General features: G+C 37.3%; 1 protein-coding gene across 1 annotated transcript in view; it reads left to right on the top strand.

Annotated features, from left to right (window-relative positions):
* LOC140264340 (uncharacterized) overlaps positions 1-19,180 on the top strand; it is a 97,183-nt gene that overhangs the window by 50,463 nt on the left and 27,540 nt on the right. The window lies entirely within an intron of this gene.

Below are 19,180 nucleotides of genomic sequence, written 5' to 3'. Positions count from 1 at the left end.
ATAAAAACCAAGGAGTAGAGAATTTAAATGTTTAATGCTTACACATTCAAGTTCATTTTTCTGTCATCTTTTTGAAATGTAGACTGAGGCTTTTGAAAGACCACAATGAAAAGGATTCTGTTTTGGACCCAAAGGATTAATAACATTACTTAGCAGACTGCCCAGATACACTGTCCCACCCTACAGCTTTTTACCTTTATTTTTTAAACAATAGAAGCCTGGTGATAATTAGTAGGGATAACAGAGGAGAGGTAGAAGCCCGGTTATTTGTATTTGCAATGAGGGCTTTTTTCTTGCCCTGCTGCACTGTCTGGATGCCAGCTCCCCATCTTAGACATGATGGAAGCTCAGAGTACAACAGAAGCAGAGCAACAATATGAATTACAAATACATGTATATCCTACTGCACGGCCTTTCCCTCCCCCTCCTTTAAATGAATGTAGTCTAAAAATATCCTGTACTCTAAATTGCTTTACTACTGAGGCAATGCCTTGCAAAAACACTATGCTTACTTACAGGAGAAAACAAAACCTCAGACCCCAGACAGAAGAATGTTAATGTGAATTATCTTGCTTCTGACTGTAAGTTAACTGTAATTTTGAACATTATGAGTGATGTTATTCTCATTAAATATCCTGGAGTCCCCGCTTGTGTTAGGAGCAACAGTATATTACTTATGGTAAAATTATAGAGAATATCTCCTCGCTTCAAATTAAAAATAGGTAAAAATGTAGATATTACTTGAAAAGTATATATTGTGAGTTGTTTATTTTTTAATCATTGTGGCTTTCTAAAATTAATATCAACTGCTAGAAAGTAATTAATTGTAAATTATTTGTTCACAAGGAGAGGAAATTAAAAAAAAAAATTAAAAAGGAAAGAAAAAAGAGAAAAATACACCACAGTAGTAAATTAATTCATATTGAGACCATTTTTCAATTTTAGAGCCTAATTCACCAATTCACTTATAACAAATAGCTTGCATGACCAATCCTCTAATAAAAAGAGGTTTATTCAGGTAAGTGTGTGAGATCTTGCAGGAGAAAGCCCTTGTCTGTAAATATTTGGGAAATACATCATTAATGAAATACAGTGTATCCTTCTGTTTACAGAATGGAAATGTCCACTTGGCAACTGTAAAATGTGCTAATGAAAGGCCGTTGTGAAAAATAGCTCGGTATGAATGACTTCCTTTTGAACCAGTTAAATCCTTTCTTTAGTTGCTACCGAAAGGAACACTAAAATGAATCACTCTTTAGCATTTTAACTCTTTTGTGCAGAATCTTAGCGCTGCCAATGTCAGAACATGGGGCTTAATCTGACAAAAACTTATCAACTTTGTCATTCCCAGTGGATTTACATATAAGCAAGCATATCAGTGTACACCAATTAATTTTACTACAGCTATTTTACACAAGTGGAACCTTAAGAAGGAGAACAGAGCCAATCAAAATACTCTCCATATATCCATAAAACCCTTAAAACTGACTTTTTTGATGAAAAATCACACACAAACCCGACCACTAAATGATGGAGATGCAGGCTGCCCTACAGAATATTTTCCAGTTCTATCTTGCTTCTGATTTGAAATTCCCACGAGAATATGTGCAGGCCAGAAATGTAAACCACAGAAACAGGAAAAAAAGTAGAATGTGGGGACTTGTAGATAAATCCACGAATATCAAGGAGGAGGGACGTTGCGATTATGCATTTTACTGGTACAAGTTGCTAGTAAAAGCATAAGGCCAGACATCATCAACAAGATGTAGTGTTGTCTGTGCTGCAGAGGGGGAGTGTGTGTGCAAGCGTACATATGAATATATGTATGTATGTAAGCGTGTATCCATGTATGTGTGTGGAAGACAGAGAGGAGAGGGAGGAGGAAGAGAGAGGTGGGAGAAAGGAAGCAAGGTGGGGACAGGCAGACACAATAAAGCATAATAACATTCCTGCATGTCTAATACCTTTAAGATGCTGTGTCCCTCTGAGCCCTATTGCACTCTATTGCAAGCTGACTCAGAGACTCAGTCAATATTTCCTCCTTGATTCAAGTACTTTTTAGCAACGACAGTGAAAAAGGAAAAAGGAAAAAAATATTCCTAGCTTCAGGTGCAAGGAGAAATGAAACGCTTAACAATATTTTGAAGACATAGCACTGATTGTATATCTCACACACTTAACCTGGTACACAAAATACTTAAACTATTTGTAATTTAGTTGTGCACCACACTTTAAAATCCATAGCAGAATATTAGTAGTTTCAATTTATCTTTCTATACAGACAGATTTTTAAGGATTGTAATTTCCAAGACAAGAAACAAAGCCAAGCCCATAGCAGGCAGTGCACATTGGTGGTAGCATTTGGTTCTTTTGGTGTTGTGGTAGCTCTTCTGGGAAAATGGTGATGTATTTTTGTTTATCTGATGGATTCTGTGGCTTCAACAAAGAGTGACTGAATTGTCTTAACAAAGACGGTTCGGTCTGCGCACTGCTCACAGAGCAATAACCACCCTGTAGCTCCCTGAAGCCCACACTGTATGTCATGCAGGTCTCAAGTGGCTTTTGTTTTTGACATCTTTTGTAAGCTCTTAGTCCCCCTCACCCCGCCCTACATCAAATGTCAAGTTAATTTACAGGGCGCTATTACGGGTGCATTTCCCCGTGCTACGGCTGCCTACCAGCAGCAGCTGGGACCTCGTGGGGCAGCAGGACAGGAAGCCCCTGGCCATCATTTGGGTGCTGGCAGCAATCAGCAAGTGAACTCTCTGTGCAGGGCTGAGCTCTGGCAGCTGTTTGGCTTGCAGAACTCTAGGAGGAAACTACCTTCCTCTTGTAGACAAAAGTCTTTGACACTAACAGCAGCAACTGTAAATAAATACCATTGCTTATGAGATTAGCTTATGTGAGTAACAGGGAAAAGCTTGCCATCAAATTATTGTGTTCAGCTTCTTAGCAATGCAAAAGGAACTCTCTATCATAACCACTGCACAGAATTTGTGGAAGGTACCCCTTTAATTTTAGAACTTTGCCTTCCATAAGTTGCATTAGATATGTTATTTAAAGCAAATTAAAACAACCCTTGAAAATCTATATACAAACGTATAAGAACGAATTTGTATGGGAGATGCATTTTTCCAACTGCTGTATGCATCAATTAGTATTTTCTAAGCAGCATGAAAAATGCAAGCATCTGTTACATAGGAGTAGGTACCTAGTGAATTTAGGATGTAACATCTCATTTTTCATTACCAGTTTTGGTTATGCCTAGAATCCAAGTCCTAATAGGTGGTAGTGATAAAAACTCAGAACCCCACATTTTAATAAAATCTTAATGAAAAGGAGCCTTCTCTTTGAATGAGAGCTAGCACAATGCCTTGACTCATCACTAGTTTAAAGGAACACATTAGAGTTTCTTGAGGTGCTGCTCTCAGAACTGCTCCTTCAGCAATTTGGTCACAGCCTGCCTGTGAGCTGCAAAAGGGCTTGCAGGAGCAGGTGTATCCCCTTAAACATGATTCCTGAATCTCAGATTTTAAAACTGAGCTTGTTCTGAGCACTAAGAGCAGAGGACACATACAGCTCAAAGGATGGCCTTGTGAAAAGGGTAGAGTATCATTAAAAAATGCATGTAGGACAGAGCCCTTGCTGATGTCATTTTTCTTACTAAATTTTATTCATATGAGCTTGTGATAATTTTCATTAGTCAGATAATTGAGCTCTTGTGATTGCTTTGGTCAGAGAACCTCTTGGGAAAGCTCTTGGTTTGCACACAAGGCCTCCAAGCTTGGATTTTGGTGAGGATGAGGCAGGGCAGGTACACCTTGCTATCTGCCAGAAATGAATTATATACTCAAAGCAAACAGAGTAAATTCCTTCATTTGTGTCTCTCTGTTTTCTGAAAACAGCATCTTAAGTCACTCCCTTGATCTTCATGAATGCTTTGGTAGATTATAAATCCTGCCATTATAAAAATACCACATGTGGGGGCTGTACTGTTTTGTGAAGGTGTGATGCACATGTACTAGTGCATGTTTCCAGATACACTTGCTTGTGTATGTGGGAACAGCATTTTTCACTCCCTTTGTACACATCTGCAAGTTTTGTCTGCAGTGTGCCACAGTCAAGTTTGCAATGTGTACCTTTGCAGTCACTTGAAACAAACAAATGTAAATTATGCTCCATATTACACAAAGCAAAGACTTCCCCCTTGTTCCATTGTTTCAGTACCTTCTGGCTGATTTTCCCAATTAAATTTCAGATCTTGTACAATACTGGAAGACAGGACTTTCAGTGAGGTCCTCTCCCACTTTCTCATCAGAGATGAAGGGCAGGATTGTGTTTATGTCCATTAAAAAATCCATAGAAAATATCTTAAAAAATTAAACAAATGATATATGTATATATATCATTTGTTTAATTATATATATATATATGTATTTATGTATATATTAAACAAATTATATATATATATATATGTATGTGTATATATATATGTATACTGTTTATTTGTTTTTTCCTAAATGCAAATGCCGTGGTGTATGTAAGTACTTAAGACACAATGAAGTGCACTCTTAAATTTTATGAGCAGCAGTAAGTTCTATTAAGAATGTACATAATTGAAACTGAAGTGCTGTGCTTTCTTTAATTTGACCTGCAATATATATATATATATTATTTAGTCACATAGCAGCACATTTATCTCTGTTAAGGCAGAAGGATTCATATAGTACTGATGCTGCATGGTTTGTCCTGTAAATATAATATAAATACTCTTTTTTTTTTTTTTTTTTCCCCAAAGTAATTAGCTCTACGGTAATATGCAGTAATTATCTGAGATACAGCAGGCAATTTTACAAGGTTTGTTTTTGTTTGTTTGTAAAAAGTGAGTCTTCTCAGTCTTACTATTGCATACTTGTGTGTAGAGAATACCACTGGTATGTGAGGCCTCAGAGAGCACTTCCCCTCCATCTGCAAGCAACTTGAATGATTTCAAATGAAATCACAACATGAATTTGAAGGACCAGTGGATATGCTATCTACTTAAAATGTGAAGAACAAAATGATCATACATGGTAATTACTACAAAAAGGAATTTTTAGGTTAGATCCAAATTAATTTCTTCAAGAAAGAATGTATTCAAGTTTCAGGGACATGCAACAGATCTGAAACATGATTGCAGTATGCCATAGTTAACTGCACATCGTTTAATCTCTTTGTCTCTAGTTTGTGCTAAAAATAAGAACAAGAGAAGCTTGCTAAATCATTCTATCAGGTAGGTGAACCATTTGCTGAGGTAGTTAGACAGATCAAACTCATTTTCAGAAGCTATTCCAAGAAAATAAACCTTTTAGTTATTATCCATAGTTAACATAATAAAATGTAAAACATATACAGAAACTTCTATTTTTTCTTGTATATAAGTGACATAGAAGTAAGACCAACTTAGGTGTATGCACACATACAAGAAATACCTTGAAAACCAAAAACTTTATCAAGAAGCATGCTAGTAAAGTTGTGTTTCTTTAAAACATTTTGTTCAAATTCCTACCATTTCATCCTGCTCCCCAAAGATGCCAAGGAAATATAAAACATGCTATAGAAATGAAAAGGATATTCGTCACTCTTGTTTAAACTGATGCATGCAGCTGTCCTATAAACATCATGCTGGATAACTCTGAAAAATTACCACGATTCTGCATAATTATCCATATTCATGATGGTATTTTGCATAGCATGAGCAGCAGGTAGAATGGGGAGGCTGCAGAGGGAAGGGACTGAGAGGTCTGACAGGCTAACAGTATTGCCAGCATCCTCCAAACAGATCCTACTGCAGTTCTCTTCATCTGGCTTTCTGAAACCAGTGCCAATTCCCAATGCTGGTCCTGCTGCGCTTGTGATCCACTGGCGTTTCATTGTTCTGCTGGAAAGATACTTTGGAAACAACAATTTAATATGATATCACACCTCCCCTACCCAAAGCATTTCCTTTGCTAATCCTCCTGGGTGAATGACCACACGAGCAGGATGCCCTTAGCCAGGCTCCATAATTAAAGGTGCTTTGAATATCCAATTCCTGTTGAAGAAAATGGGAATCGTGTAATTGGAGGTCTCTTAAGGATTGACTTCACTTACTCCATAAGCCAGAGGAAGGTTAGCCCAAACCTGGAGGACATCTCTATAAGGTATCTTTCAGAACTACATCCCAGCAATGTGGCCTTTTTCAGGCAGGCTTTAAAAGAAAGACATGCTAAAAGCTGTGTAAACATGCATACCTGAATATGTACTGCAAAAGCAACAATGCTGAGAAGAATGCACTTGAAAGTTTTTGTTAATTTTATATTGACAGTTAATATCAATATAAATGAGACTGGAAATGTTTTACATGTTTGCATTAATCATTCTGTGCATACTCACAACTGGAGACAGATAAATGTGTACCTATAAATATTTCTACTTAACTGTGAGTGAATTTGTATGTTTTCATGGTTGAGTGCACTTGAAAAGAATTGATACACTGAAAGCAGTTCTCAGGTATTTCTGACACCAACATTTGTACATATTTACTGGGAAATAGTTGAGAAGTTTGTTAGTCATGAGGCTACTGTTATTTTAGTTGTAATGACTCATCTGCAGAAGGGTATGCTGTTCATAGACTCAGTGTGACGTTTTGCTTTACACATGTATGCTACATTTAGCTATCCATCACCCGTATGATGCTGTCAGCTTATGCCTTAAATGCTAATCCTTTAAGGAAAATGGGAGAACGCTAATTGAACAATCTGCCATAGTGCAAAAGCTGTGCAGAACATGTTCAAGAAAGGTCCACGAAAAACCTCTAATTTGAATCGTAAGGTGTATTTTTTATGTTGGCAGCCTCTTGCCAGAAAACAGACACAGGAGAACGTATACAGTGTTTTTGTACAGAGAAGTATCTGATTTTAAGCAGCAATATTATAAATTCTCTATATTTTCTGCTTTGGACTGACACATTTTGTGCAAAGGTGACCTTAGAATTGTTTATGGTGCTCAGCTTCTGACCAAGGGTGCTCTGCCATAGAAATGAAATGCACAAATTTGCACTATAGTTGTATGAATACTAGCACATAAAAACACATTCTTGTATACACAAGTACTACATTATATTCACCAAAACTTGGATTTCAGTGTATTTAATTTCAGGTACTGACTTATTCTTGCCTAACTGACAGAGGAAGTAGAAAGGGTTTATAATGTATTTGAATTGCAAAAATAAGACCAATTTCACAACGACTCCACCATCTGAGAATGCAGTGAACACGTTTTCTCTTTTTTTTTTCAGCTTTTAGGATTGTTATCACTTTCAGTTTTTTTCTTATTCCATAAAAATTAAAGCATGTGTTTCGTTATGAGCCTTAGCATTACATTTTCAACATGTACTGACCCACTGTCTTTATTTAAGGCCTGCCTAAATGAGATGTCTTTATGTAACAGTTCCACAGACTGAAAAAGATTACAAGCAAAAAAGCCTACTTGGAGCAATTATCCTGATGACGTCTGGCTCTATGTTTACTAGTCAGAAGCCTGCTGTTGTGATCACAGAAACTGTAAATGTGAAGCCATTTATTCAGTAATGATATATATATATCTGCATATTGTCAGTATTAATTAAACAGCAGCCCTTTGTTTCTTTGGGGAAAGGTTGCTGGAGTCAAATGATGCCTCTGAATGATGGTACTGCTGTACAACAGCCTTAATGCCCATATGAATGCAGTTTGCAGCTACAATCTCATTCTGTACACAAATAAGTAAGCTTTGTGAAAACACAATCTAGGTTTCCTGTCAGTTACAGAGTAGTTGAATGTTTTCTTAGAGCTATAGCTAATGCAACCACATACGTGTGAGAGTAAAGCAAAGTGCAGTAGCATGATTTCATAGGTGATAATCTCTCTCTTAAAGACTTTCTGGTTACATTTACAATTATCTGGCATGCAAAAACAACACCTGGAAGGACTGTTCAAGAAATGCTAGCTATTCTAGATGTACATTATGAGGCCATAACATACATTGCAATCACATGGAAATAAGATAACCTGTGTGGTGACTACATGTAGTACTTCAATCTCCACATTTCATGTGTTTTAGATATATGATTCTATGGGGAGAATACAAAAGTAGAGTAACCATACTTGGAAGATTCTCTCACCGGACAGTCAGTAATACTGCAGTCTTCAGTTTCCAGAGAGAATCAACACAGACTCTCATGCATTTTATGCTCTGAATAATTTGAGGAAAGAATGGATTGAATACATAAAGTCCTTTCAGGAGAATATTGAAATGTTTTCAAAATACATACGGTGATTATGTCTCCCTTCTAGATCTATTTTATTTGAAGGCAAAAAAAAAAAAAAAAAAAAAAAAAAAAAAAAAAGCCCAAGCTGCTTACAAAAATGCGAAAATATTCTTGAAAAGTGAAAAGGGCACACACACACACACACACACACACACACACACACTCATGCATGCACAGTTACAGTTAGATATACAGTTATAGGTATGTTCTAACCTCATCAATTTTCTATGCATGAGTAACAGTGCAAGATTTTCATGTATGACAACACTGTTTTTCTATAGAATGAATGATGTACAAAATATAGAATGAATGATGTACAAAATAATATCAAGCATGGGATGGAACAAAACATTCATTCTTATAAGGATTAACCAAGAAAGAAGCAATTTGTAAATTTGTAACGTTCATGTTTTTGGTTATCCTTTACTTGGAAAGACAAGAAAGCAAAAATCCACTGAGATAGTTACAGCAAGTTATTTAATATGTTTTTAAACATACAATTTTTTACTTACTTCTTTAGTCCTCCCTTGAATTGTCTCCACCAAAGCTTATTTAGTCTCTGACACCTAAAATGAGTGAAAGCGATAGCACCAGACTCCAAAAGAAACATTAAATATCCTAATAAAATCACTGGAGCAATCCTGCAAGATACTGAGCATTTTGTAGCTAATCTGGCTGATGAACTCATAAGTGGCACACCCTTACAGGAGTTGCCCTTGGAGTCAAGGATGTGCTCAAGTGTGAGCTCTTTGTTGAGTGAAAGAGAACAGGAAATATGGTGCAGCGGGTGTCAATGAGTTTTGCTGATGGCAATGCAGAGCAGGACAAGGTGTTGAACTCCAGATGTGCCAGTGGTGCCTTGTGCTGAGCAATGAATATACACATTAGATCCCGAAGCAGAAAGGTTTTGCAATCCCTTGAAGAATTATAGTGTTTCTCCTGCTCGGGGCTGCTTTGAAAGTACCTAATATTTATTGCAATCCTCAGGCAAATCAATCACTTTTTACAAGCTAGGAATACCAGTCAACCCCATCAGGGTTGGTTTGGGAATTTGCAGAGAGGGCCATAGCTTTCATATCTTTACTTCACACCATACTTCATATCTGGCATAGAAATCTGGATAGCAAAACTGATCCTTTCTAGATCTTGAGTTTTCCAACAATGACTTGTATTTTCTTGTTTTGTTATTTTATAATAAGAGAAACCGTTGATAAATAACTGAGCTATACCTGGGCCAAATCTATGCCCACAGCTTTCTATCACTCTGCTTCCCATCAGATTCTATTAAGTTTCTACTAATTTGCCCAGAGTCCTTGTTCTGCATTCCCTGACATTTTTCCCCATGGTCTTCATTGCTGATTTTTGTTTGTTTGTTTGTTTGTTTTGTTTTTGTTTGTTTGTTTTTTTGTTTGTTTTGCCAGTTTTGTACACACTTCACCTTCAGAGGCACTCCCTGTCTCACTTTTCCTTCACTTCATTTCAGTTCTTTTCCTTTTGCTCTATCACTTTCTGCATCCCTACAGCTGAAGACTCCTTCCATTTCTCTGCCTCTCCCACATGGATTTATTTCCTTGCCTGCTGTTTCCTGCATCACTCCCACTCTCTATAGCACCTCCTCTCATTTCTCCTTTCTGCCCTTGCAGCCATACCAGGCTGCTCACCCCTGGCCTCAATCCTGGGGGATGTGCAGCCCTTCATGCTCTTCACCCCATGAGCATCATCCACTCCTGCAGCTGCTCAGTGCTCAGGCTGATCCTGGACTTTGAAGTCTAATTAGGATCCTCTTGTTTTTACATACAAGTGCCCTAGATGCACCTGGCTGCTTTCTTTGGTAAAAGAGGGCCAAAGAAAGCTTTTTGGTAGCTGAGGTTCAGCTGAGGCTGAACATCATTAAGCTGCACATTCACATTTAAAGGCATTGCCCATGTACTTGTTTTCAACACACAACTGAAGGGTTTATTCCAAAAGTTGTTCTGCATACCTTCTTGTACGGTAGACAATATTTCTATTCCTGCATCATAACATACTGCAGTTTAAAAAAAACACCATGGTGTTGTATTTTTAAATATGATACAAGCAGGAAGAATGCATCTCTATCAGAAACACCAACAGTGTTCCTAAACAAAGTATTTCATGGCAACTGCACTTATGCTTGGAGGAAGCAGGTTTACTATTTTATGAAGGGTGGTCTGTTTTCATACAGGACACATAGACTTGTGTTATACCAGACCTACTAAGAGTGTAGGCTAACAAAAACAAATGTCCCAGATGTGGGCATTGCACTGATGTATGAGCCTAAAATGAATTCCTAAGTCTTGCTGTATTTAAAAGTTAATTCAGCTATTTACATGCTCTGCTAATTAATTATAATTTTATTTATCTGTTTCTGCAAGTTTATTCCTACTGAAAGATTCTGTGGCACATTGTAATGAATGAGTTTTTTTCTCAGTTTTAAGTGTCATGTGAAGTCCCTCATGTGAAAACTGCAACTCAGAAAGATCCCCGGCACGGGGAGAATGCTCACACACAATTTATGGTGAGAATGGGCCCTCCAACCAGCTTGAGAACTTGCACACAGGAGTAGTCAATGAGGTGGGTCATTGTGTACAGAAGTAAGCCCAGATGTAGTTACTGTGATAGGAACAGAAGCTGTCTACACAGGCATCAATGCATGATGAATGTGGGCATGTTTGGGAAAGGCACTTTGCTCTCTGGTGTTCATAAAATTTATACCATAACTGTGTACAGCAAGTGTCAATATAAATAAGAAATCTTTTGATAATGTATTTCTACAGTGAACATAATTCACATAAACCTCAGTGACTCATAATAAAAAGAGGTAGCACTGAATCCCAGAATTGCACGCACTTAAGCAAGGTGTTGTTGACTTCTGCAAAGTTCCCCACATAAAGGAAGTTACCTCTTTTGCTAAATGCTCTCATTATTGTGTTCTGATAACATCACTCATCTTCCACACTTTTTTTTGCTCTGCTACTGCATGGAAGAAATGGGAAAATTCTGCAAGAAATTTGGAAAAATGTCTAAACGTTGCAAAAATCTTTTATTCCCCCCTACAAGAAGATCTAAAATTATTTAAGTAATAGAGTTCCTTGTTATTTTTTTTTCTCTATGTCAGAAGACAAATGGGAGACTGGTTGGCTCCCCAGTAACATTCAGGATTAATTACTGTTTTATAGAACTAACCAGAATTGGCTTGTGCCTTGTAACTCATTATAAACTCTGTTCATGCCTTGTAACTCATTATAAACTCTGTTCACTTATACCATCTATCTAAGCACTAGCCTCAGTTACTGTCGTTCATATGTAGAAGATGAGAACAAATTGGTGCAGTATTGATTGGCATGGTGAGTCAAAACAAATGAATTTTAGCTAATCCTACTTTATAACTCAATAAATGTGCTGTTAGACAGCTCACCAGACTTGTGGTGCACGTGCTTGAGAAAGTGAAAATGTCTTTGTTTCATATCGTAAAAATTTCTAACTGATACCAATTTATCAATGACTATTCAGTGAAATCCAAAGAGACCCACTGGTGGTCTTTCCTCCTCCAAAATAGTTGGTCACATGCACGGTACCATGAGGATGAGAAAGATCAGGGCAGCACAGTGCCTTTCTCAGCAGGAGTGTATGATTTCAGTGTGCAAGACGGGATTCGGGAATACGCTGAATCTTCTTCACCCTGATGTACTGCCAAGACCTTCCTCCATGGCTGCATGAGCTTCCTTCATGGCTTCCACCAAAATCCATTTTACAAACTTGTACATATCAGGCAGTGGAATTTCCCATATTCAGTCACAATCACATTACCAGTGATACCAAAGTTCATTACCAGTTTCTTACTACAGCGTAATGCCTTGGGTTCACATCACACTACTCCAGTGTAAGCAAGTAAGTCTGAACATTTTCTACATTTCTATCACTTTTCCCTAAACCAGTGCATCATCGTATACATATGAAGCCAAAGATTTCATTCAGCTTCCAAGAAAGCCAAATCATACCAAATCAGTCGAACTCTGCAACTCAGTTTTGCTAGAATTTTTCCTTTAACCTGAATGCTGTACTTTTCTGGGAAAGTTCTAGTTTTATGGATTGCAGTGCAACCTGGATCCTAAAAGTTCAGAAAGGGTGGTCAGGTAGTGGAATGGGCTGCCCAGGGAGGTGGAAGAGTCACCAACCCTGGGGGTGTTCAAGGAACGACTGGATGTTGTGTTGAAGGACATGGTTTAGTGGAAGCTATTCGTGATAGGTGAAAGGTTGGACTGGATTATCTTTTAGGTCTTTTCCAATCTTGGTGATTCTATGATTCTATGAGTAATATATCCTTGTAGGAAGACTTAGATATTGCCAAAGTGGTATTTCATTCTTCATAACCACCCCCAAACACATTTTGAAGCAGGCAACAGAAAACAAACAAACAAACAAACACAATTTAATCATAAGGAACACTACGCTGAGTCCTAGGGAGATAGAAAGACCAGTTCCACTCTACACAGGGTTCTGAATGCAGGAAATTATTTTGGCAGCACCATGATTCTGGTCCCAGATATTCAGACAGGTTTAGACCTAGCTAAGCGTGTTCTAACTACTCCGTGTGCTGTGTTCATTAGGGAAATTAGGAAAAGAGAAAGTGATGTTAAATTAGTGAAAAAATAACAGTGGCAACAAAGAGTATTGTGCAGTATGGCAAGGTTATCTTCAGTATAAATTGTCCACCACTCTGTATGAATACAGGTACACAAATATACCAACAGAATAGCATTACATACCTAGGGTATTTATGGATGTTTTCCTATCATCACCATATATATCTAGTTGAATTACCAGACCACGCTAGTCAAAAGCAAAAGCCTAACATTTTGAGCCTTCTGAGTCTGATCTTTCCTGACCAGAAATTTCTGTTGGCATTACTAAGAGTGGCAATATTTAATAAACATTTTGGAAACTCATCACTCTTTAGAATAAAATTTTGCAAAGCTCTTGAATATGCTTGTAGGAGAGGTAAAATCTGTTAACCTCACTGACATGTTGAAAAACAGGGAGGGCTTCAGGCTCATCAGCTATCCCTGATGTCTCTGCATAGTAAAAGGTATTAATTCTTGCTATAAACATTGCCTCATGCAGACAGGCCTTTGTGTTTGCAATACAATTTCTATAAAAGAGTCTTCCAAAATTTAAACTTTTTATTTTTAAGGTTCGTAGTTTAGCTTCCAGTTTTTGATGGACATGATCAAGTGCATTCTTGGTGAGGCTTTCCTGGTACATAGCATTTCGTCTTTGGTCTTGGATTAAGCTGGTAACAGTTTTGCACAGCCATGTTACTCTTCCTCTTTTCCCCCTATTTTCATTCCTTCTGATATTCCATTTTCTCCTAAAAATCTTTATATTTAAGAGTTGTTTTTTTTCCTGTCTTGAAATCTGCTGCTGATAAATTCAGTGTGAACTATGTCACTGATGTCTGAACAAGAACAGCAGAGACACTATATAGATGAAATATATCATGCAGAGGTCTTCTTATGATTTTAAAGGCTAATTTATGCATCACCTTATTTTATAATCAAAGTTGACTCTTCACTGAAGCAACTTGTTTGCACTCTTCTACTTTGTACATAAGAAGTAGGCACCATAATGTCTAATTTTTCACAAGATGCCACTCGTTAATAAAATAAATGTTTAGCTATAGCCGTACTTGAACTTTTGTGAATGAAAGATGGGAAAGTTCTGTATCTAACGGCTGAGGATAACTGATATTCTGACACACTGATGTGAATTATGTTGTATGTGAACATAATTCTCTATCCCTTTCTTGACTAAGAAACCTATACCTGTCCTTAAGCATATTACCACTTGTTTTCATTTTCACTATGGCCTGCTAATTGCACCAAATCCTACTCATGAACAGTAGAAGGAAGGCTAATTTGCAGTATTAAAAAGTCAGACTGCTAAAGCAGAGGCTGAATGTAGACCAGACTGCAGCACTTCGGCAATTGTAATTGAATGCCTTTTGTTTTGCTTTAAACTAGGTATTTTAATAATGATACCTTGTTCTTTAGATAAACAAATCATTTCTAAGACAGAAAACACTTTCTGGTATAATTTCATTTTACTTTTCAGCAGTGTGCCACCAAGTCAAGCAGTTTGCAAAGAAGGTCTGAAGATAATATTTTATTCTTGCAGATTTAAAAAAAAAAAAAAAAAAAAAAAAAAAAAAAAGGAGAAAAAGGAGTGGGGTAGAAGAGAAGTGAAGAACTAAAGGGGGTGGGAAGAGCTTACCAGCCTAACAGTGCAACCTTTTATGCTAAAACCATCTTTGAGCTACTTTTCAGTCTAGAATGAGAACTGTTTGACAGGCTCGCTCAGTAATTAGCAAGATCTATAATGACTAGAACTGATTATCTTCTTTTGGGGAATCCAAGAAACTGAGTGCCTCTGCTCATAGCAGATAGTTAGGCAGACTTCAACTGATTGGCTTTGTCACAGCAATACTTGTACTGCCTAGAAAGAAAAGAGAAGGAAAGCTATCATTGCATTAATAGCAAGGTTCATGTATAAAATGTAATATCCTGAAGGGGTAGAAAATGTGTTGTATTACTGCATTTGGTATTCTATGTTGCTGTTGCCAACAAACACAACAAAATGTATGGAGCTGTGCTGTACATAGACAAGCAGTACAGAGTATTTTAGGATGGGCTCAAAACTTGGCTTATTTTTAATAATCACACAATTTGCCAGCTATAAACAATTCTATCTCTTTCTGGCATTCCTGTAGCAGGCTGCTGTGCTGGTGACTTCCATGTTTTGGTCTTGTTTGTCATTTGGCTCTTTTCTGATGGTTAGCAGAAGAGACACTTTCAGGTTCTTTTCAAGGAACCTCAGGGCTCTCTCCTGGCAGTTCAGCCTAATGGAATTAAGCCTGACATGTTTAAACTCCATTTCCTTATAAAATAAACATAAAACAATGGTCTAGATTTCTAATAAAACTCTTGAACCATGCAAGATTCAAACTTTCTCTTCTCCTTTACACCTCTGTAAATGAAGACCATAAAAGAGGAATACAACGGGATAAATCACCACAAATCTGAAATCCACTGCAGCATATTAAATGGCACAGTCTTGCTGAAAGAAAGGGTGACCCTGCAGCTCTGTGCAGTTTGAAGCTAATTGTTTTCGTCAGGATGGGAACGTCTGGAAGTCCACAGCAGTGTCCCACCAGCAAGGCTTCAGTAACTGAGCCAGCCTACAGAGAATGAGCCCACTTTGTAGCAACGCAGCGGGCTCAGACACCACCTATTCTGTTCCCCAAACTGTCATGCATAACAACTTCATTGTGCTAAATTGAACTTGAAAGCAACCAAAGGCTAAGAGAAGGAGAGGCTATGAGAAAAGCGTGCTGTCAGCGCTGGCAAAGGCTGACCTGGAAAGTAGGCTCAGAGACAGGAGAATAAAAGACCAGGGTCCATGAACACCGCATATTGTTTCATTTTAAAGTATGATTCCCATACCAGCGAAAGTAGCAAATGTGATGTAAATTTATTTAAATGGATTCTACTGCTTAAAAGTTTGCCAGCCGCTCTTATCCAAGTTTCCCAGCTTTCTGATTCGTTACTTACAGTGGGAATATAATGACATACAGTCATCATTGTAACAGCTTCTTTGCAGGGGCACAATGATGATTAATAGCTAGCAGCAAATTTTCACATGGGCTCTGAAGCACTGTAGCGTTAAGCAGCCAAACACTCCCAAATCCCCCTTTTCTGTTCCCCTGAAAAGTCCTCTCCTTGTACCTTGCAGATATGAACAAAGCCTATCTTAATTCCGATCAGCTTTTCCTCATTCAAAGAAACTTTCTCTTTTCATAATTAATTTGTGCACTTTCAGCCTTTCTCTTAGCCTGTGAATTTTTATTGTAATTTTTTTTTTAACTTTTTTTTTTTTTCTTTTTTTCAGGAGAAGGTAGGAAATCATTTCAGAAATAACTTGTTTAGCTTTGTTTTTACCTCCAAAATATACTTCAAGGGATTTTCCCAGCTAGCTGAGCTACACATACAAGAAAGAATCAAAAACAAGTAGGCTGAAAAAGAGGCCTTAGCTTTCTCTGTGTCAAAAGATGATTAGCCTGTAGCACTGAGGGATGAGATCAGAGAAACAGTTCTGGTAAAGTGAGGTAGAGACTGGGGAGCTACAAGAAGAAGCTGATTCTATTTATTGCGCCAGTTCTCATTCCCATGGTAAACTTACAAACAAAACTGAAATGTAATTATTTTTCTGCACAGAATTATTTCAAAGATATCCTTGAAGAGAAATACTTTATTAGAAATACTTAGAAATATTTGATTTTTCTTTTGGCGTTTGTTCACTGATGTGAATTTGCTGGCTTTCCACAAACATCCTTTCTATGATGACAAATTAGAAACACTTTGGGAGCTGATTCAGTATTCCCTTCATCAGTTTCATGTATCACTGCACTTTGACAGAATTTCACTCGATTTGCCCCAGAATAAGCATAGGGCAGATCAGAAAAATTCTGTCTTGATTTTCATTTGGGAAAACATTTTTCAAAACAGAGAAAAAATTCAAAGCAATGTTTGAAAGCTAAACATCAGTCTGCTTTTCTCTCCGTGTTGAGGAAATTGTTACCATTCTATAGCTTCATATACGGATCACATACTGCTAATGTCTCACCAATTATCATGCCTTGTGCATTATTGGTGTTCTGCTAATGAACTAATGTACACTAAATTTGATCTGTCCAATGCAAGAGAGTATTTCCTAGTCATTAACATATCCAACATAATGCAGAAAATATGAATTTTGAAATTAATTCAATATCTAGGAATAAATAGTGTTCACTGTAGTGACTTCATACAGTAGGTGAGATGAGGAAATAAATTTATTTAGCATCAGCCTTCTCCTTTATGTGCTTTAACAGAGCACTCCATTCAGGTTGCCCATGAATTCAGCAGGTTTATTGTTCAAAAGAGGATAAATTTTCCTCCTGGTTTTACTCCCAAAATGTTCTTTTGCAAAAATGTAAACTAACTGGGAACATTTTCAGTTATTTTTCATCTTTGGAAAACTTTTGTTCAGTTCATTTTGTTTCAGCTTCCAGTGAGACAAAACAGAAGACTGGTTTTATGATTCCCACTGAAAACTTCTTAAGGTTACATAAGAAGTAACACAGCATACAAAAATCTTTCAGGAGACCAAATTCTGACTCAATTTCCCTGTGCTGCAGAGCTTTGCAAGCAGGGCTGCCACTTTTCTTTCTTTCTTTCTTTCTTTCTTTCTTTCTTTCTTTCTTTCTTTCTTTCTTTCTTTCTTTCTTTCTTTCTTTCTTTCTTTCTTTCTTTCTTTCTTTCTTTCTTTCTTTCTTTCTTTCTTTCTTTCTTTCTTTCTTTCTTTCTTTCTTTCTTTCTTTCTTTCTTTCTTTCTTTCTTTCTTTCTTTCTTTCTTTCTTTCTTTCTTTCTTTCTTTCTTTCTTTCTTTCTTTCTTTCTTTCTTTCTTTCTTTCTTTCTTTCTTTCTTTCTTTCTTTCTTTCTTTCTTTCTTTCTTTCTTTCTTTCTTTCTTTCTTTCTTTCTTTCTTTCTTTCTTTCTTTCTTTCTTTCTTTATCTTACTGAGATTTTTACCATGGTGTAACTTAGCAGAGTTACATATGATTTAATACACGTGACCCAAGGCTTGAATTGGGCTCAGGGGAATTTTGTCAAGTATTATTGATGCTCGGTGAAGTAAAGGTTGCACAACAAAGGTGAGATTCTTCTGCTGTATCACCGGGTGATACTACTTTCTTTTAACTGAGAGTTAGATCAGATCCAAGAAAGCCTTGCTTTGTTTTCCACAAGTGTTTTCACTTTGCACTGTTTTGAAATTTCACAGAAGGAGTTAAAAATTATGCAAATTCTAACACATATTTATAGCTGGTACTGAACGATACTCACATTCCATTATTTAAGAGGGAATGTGGCAGAAAATATTCCTGGAGGAATGGGAACCTAAAATTACATATGGATGAGGGTGTTTTGTTCTCAGGTTTATGGACCATGAGTTCTGCAGGTGGAGTCACAAATCTGCCCACTGTCCCTGACCACAGCAGAACTCTAGATTTGATGCAAAATACATAAAATATTATGCAGCCAGTGAGCTCCACATTAATTATGCATCTGAAAAGCATTATGAGTGTTGTTTATTTTTGCAAATACATAGAATGCATGCACAATCCTAATAGTCTCAAGTAATGGAATGCAAATACCTAGCATGTGAGACTAAAATCTCAAATGACATGCCTCTTTCAGGAAGCATCAACATGAGCACATTCAACATGCCAACATGGCCATGCATTGTAATGCACCTTTTGGAAGACAGCAGAGTCCCAGCACAGCCAGGATTTTACAGACAGGAAGCTTGCAGAAGTGCATTTATTCATCCTGGTTTCACAGAACTTTATGTAACTACAGTTTTAGACTGGAAAACTTCTTTTACCAAGAGTCTCTGGTGGTTTCTGGGCACAGGTCACACCACATAATTTGCTGAAATTATTAGATGGACCCAACCCAAGGGCATGGCCAAATATTCACAGTCATGCAGAAGCCTGGCTCTAAATCTCAGGTCCGCGTCTCCAATGTACTTTACCCTGTATCTTCCTCTGTATTGTGAGCTTCTCACCCAAAGACTTCAGCTATCTTTCCTTATTTTGGAGTGTATCCACTCCCTCTCCACCAGCAGTCTTCAGATATTTTGGTAGACACCAGTTCTCCAAGGTTTCATAAACAAAATACACATACCTGACCAACACAGTGGTTGCAATTACACAGCTTAAATCTAGGAAAGTGT

Source organism: Excalfactoria chinensis, chromosome Z (genome assembly GCF_039878825.1).
Source record: "Excalfactoria chinensis isolate bCotChi1 chromosome Z, bCotChi1.hap2, whole genome shotgun sequence".
Classification (NCBI taxonomy): domain Eukaryota; kingdom Metazoa; phylum Chordata; class Aves; order Galliformes; family Phasianidae; genus Excalfactoria; species Excalfactoria chinensis.
This window is presented reverse-complemented; position numbering and strand designations above follow the sequence as displayed.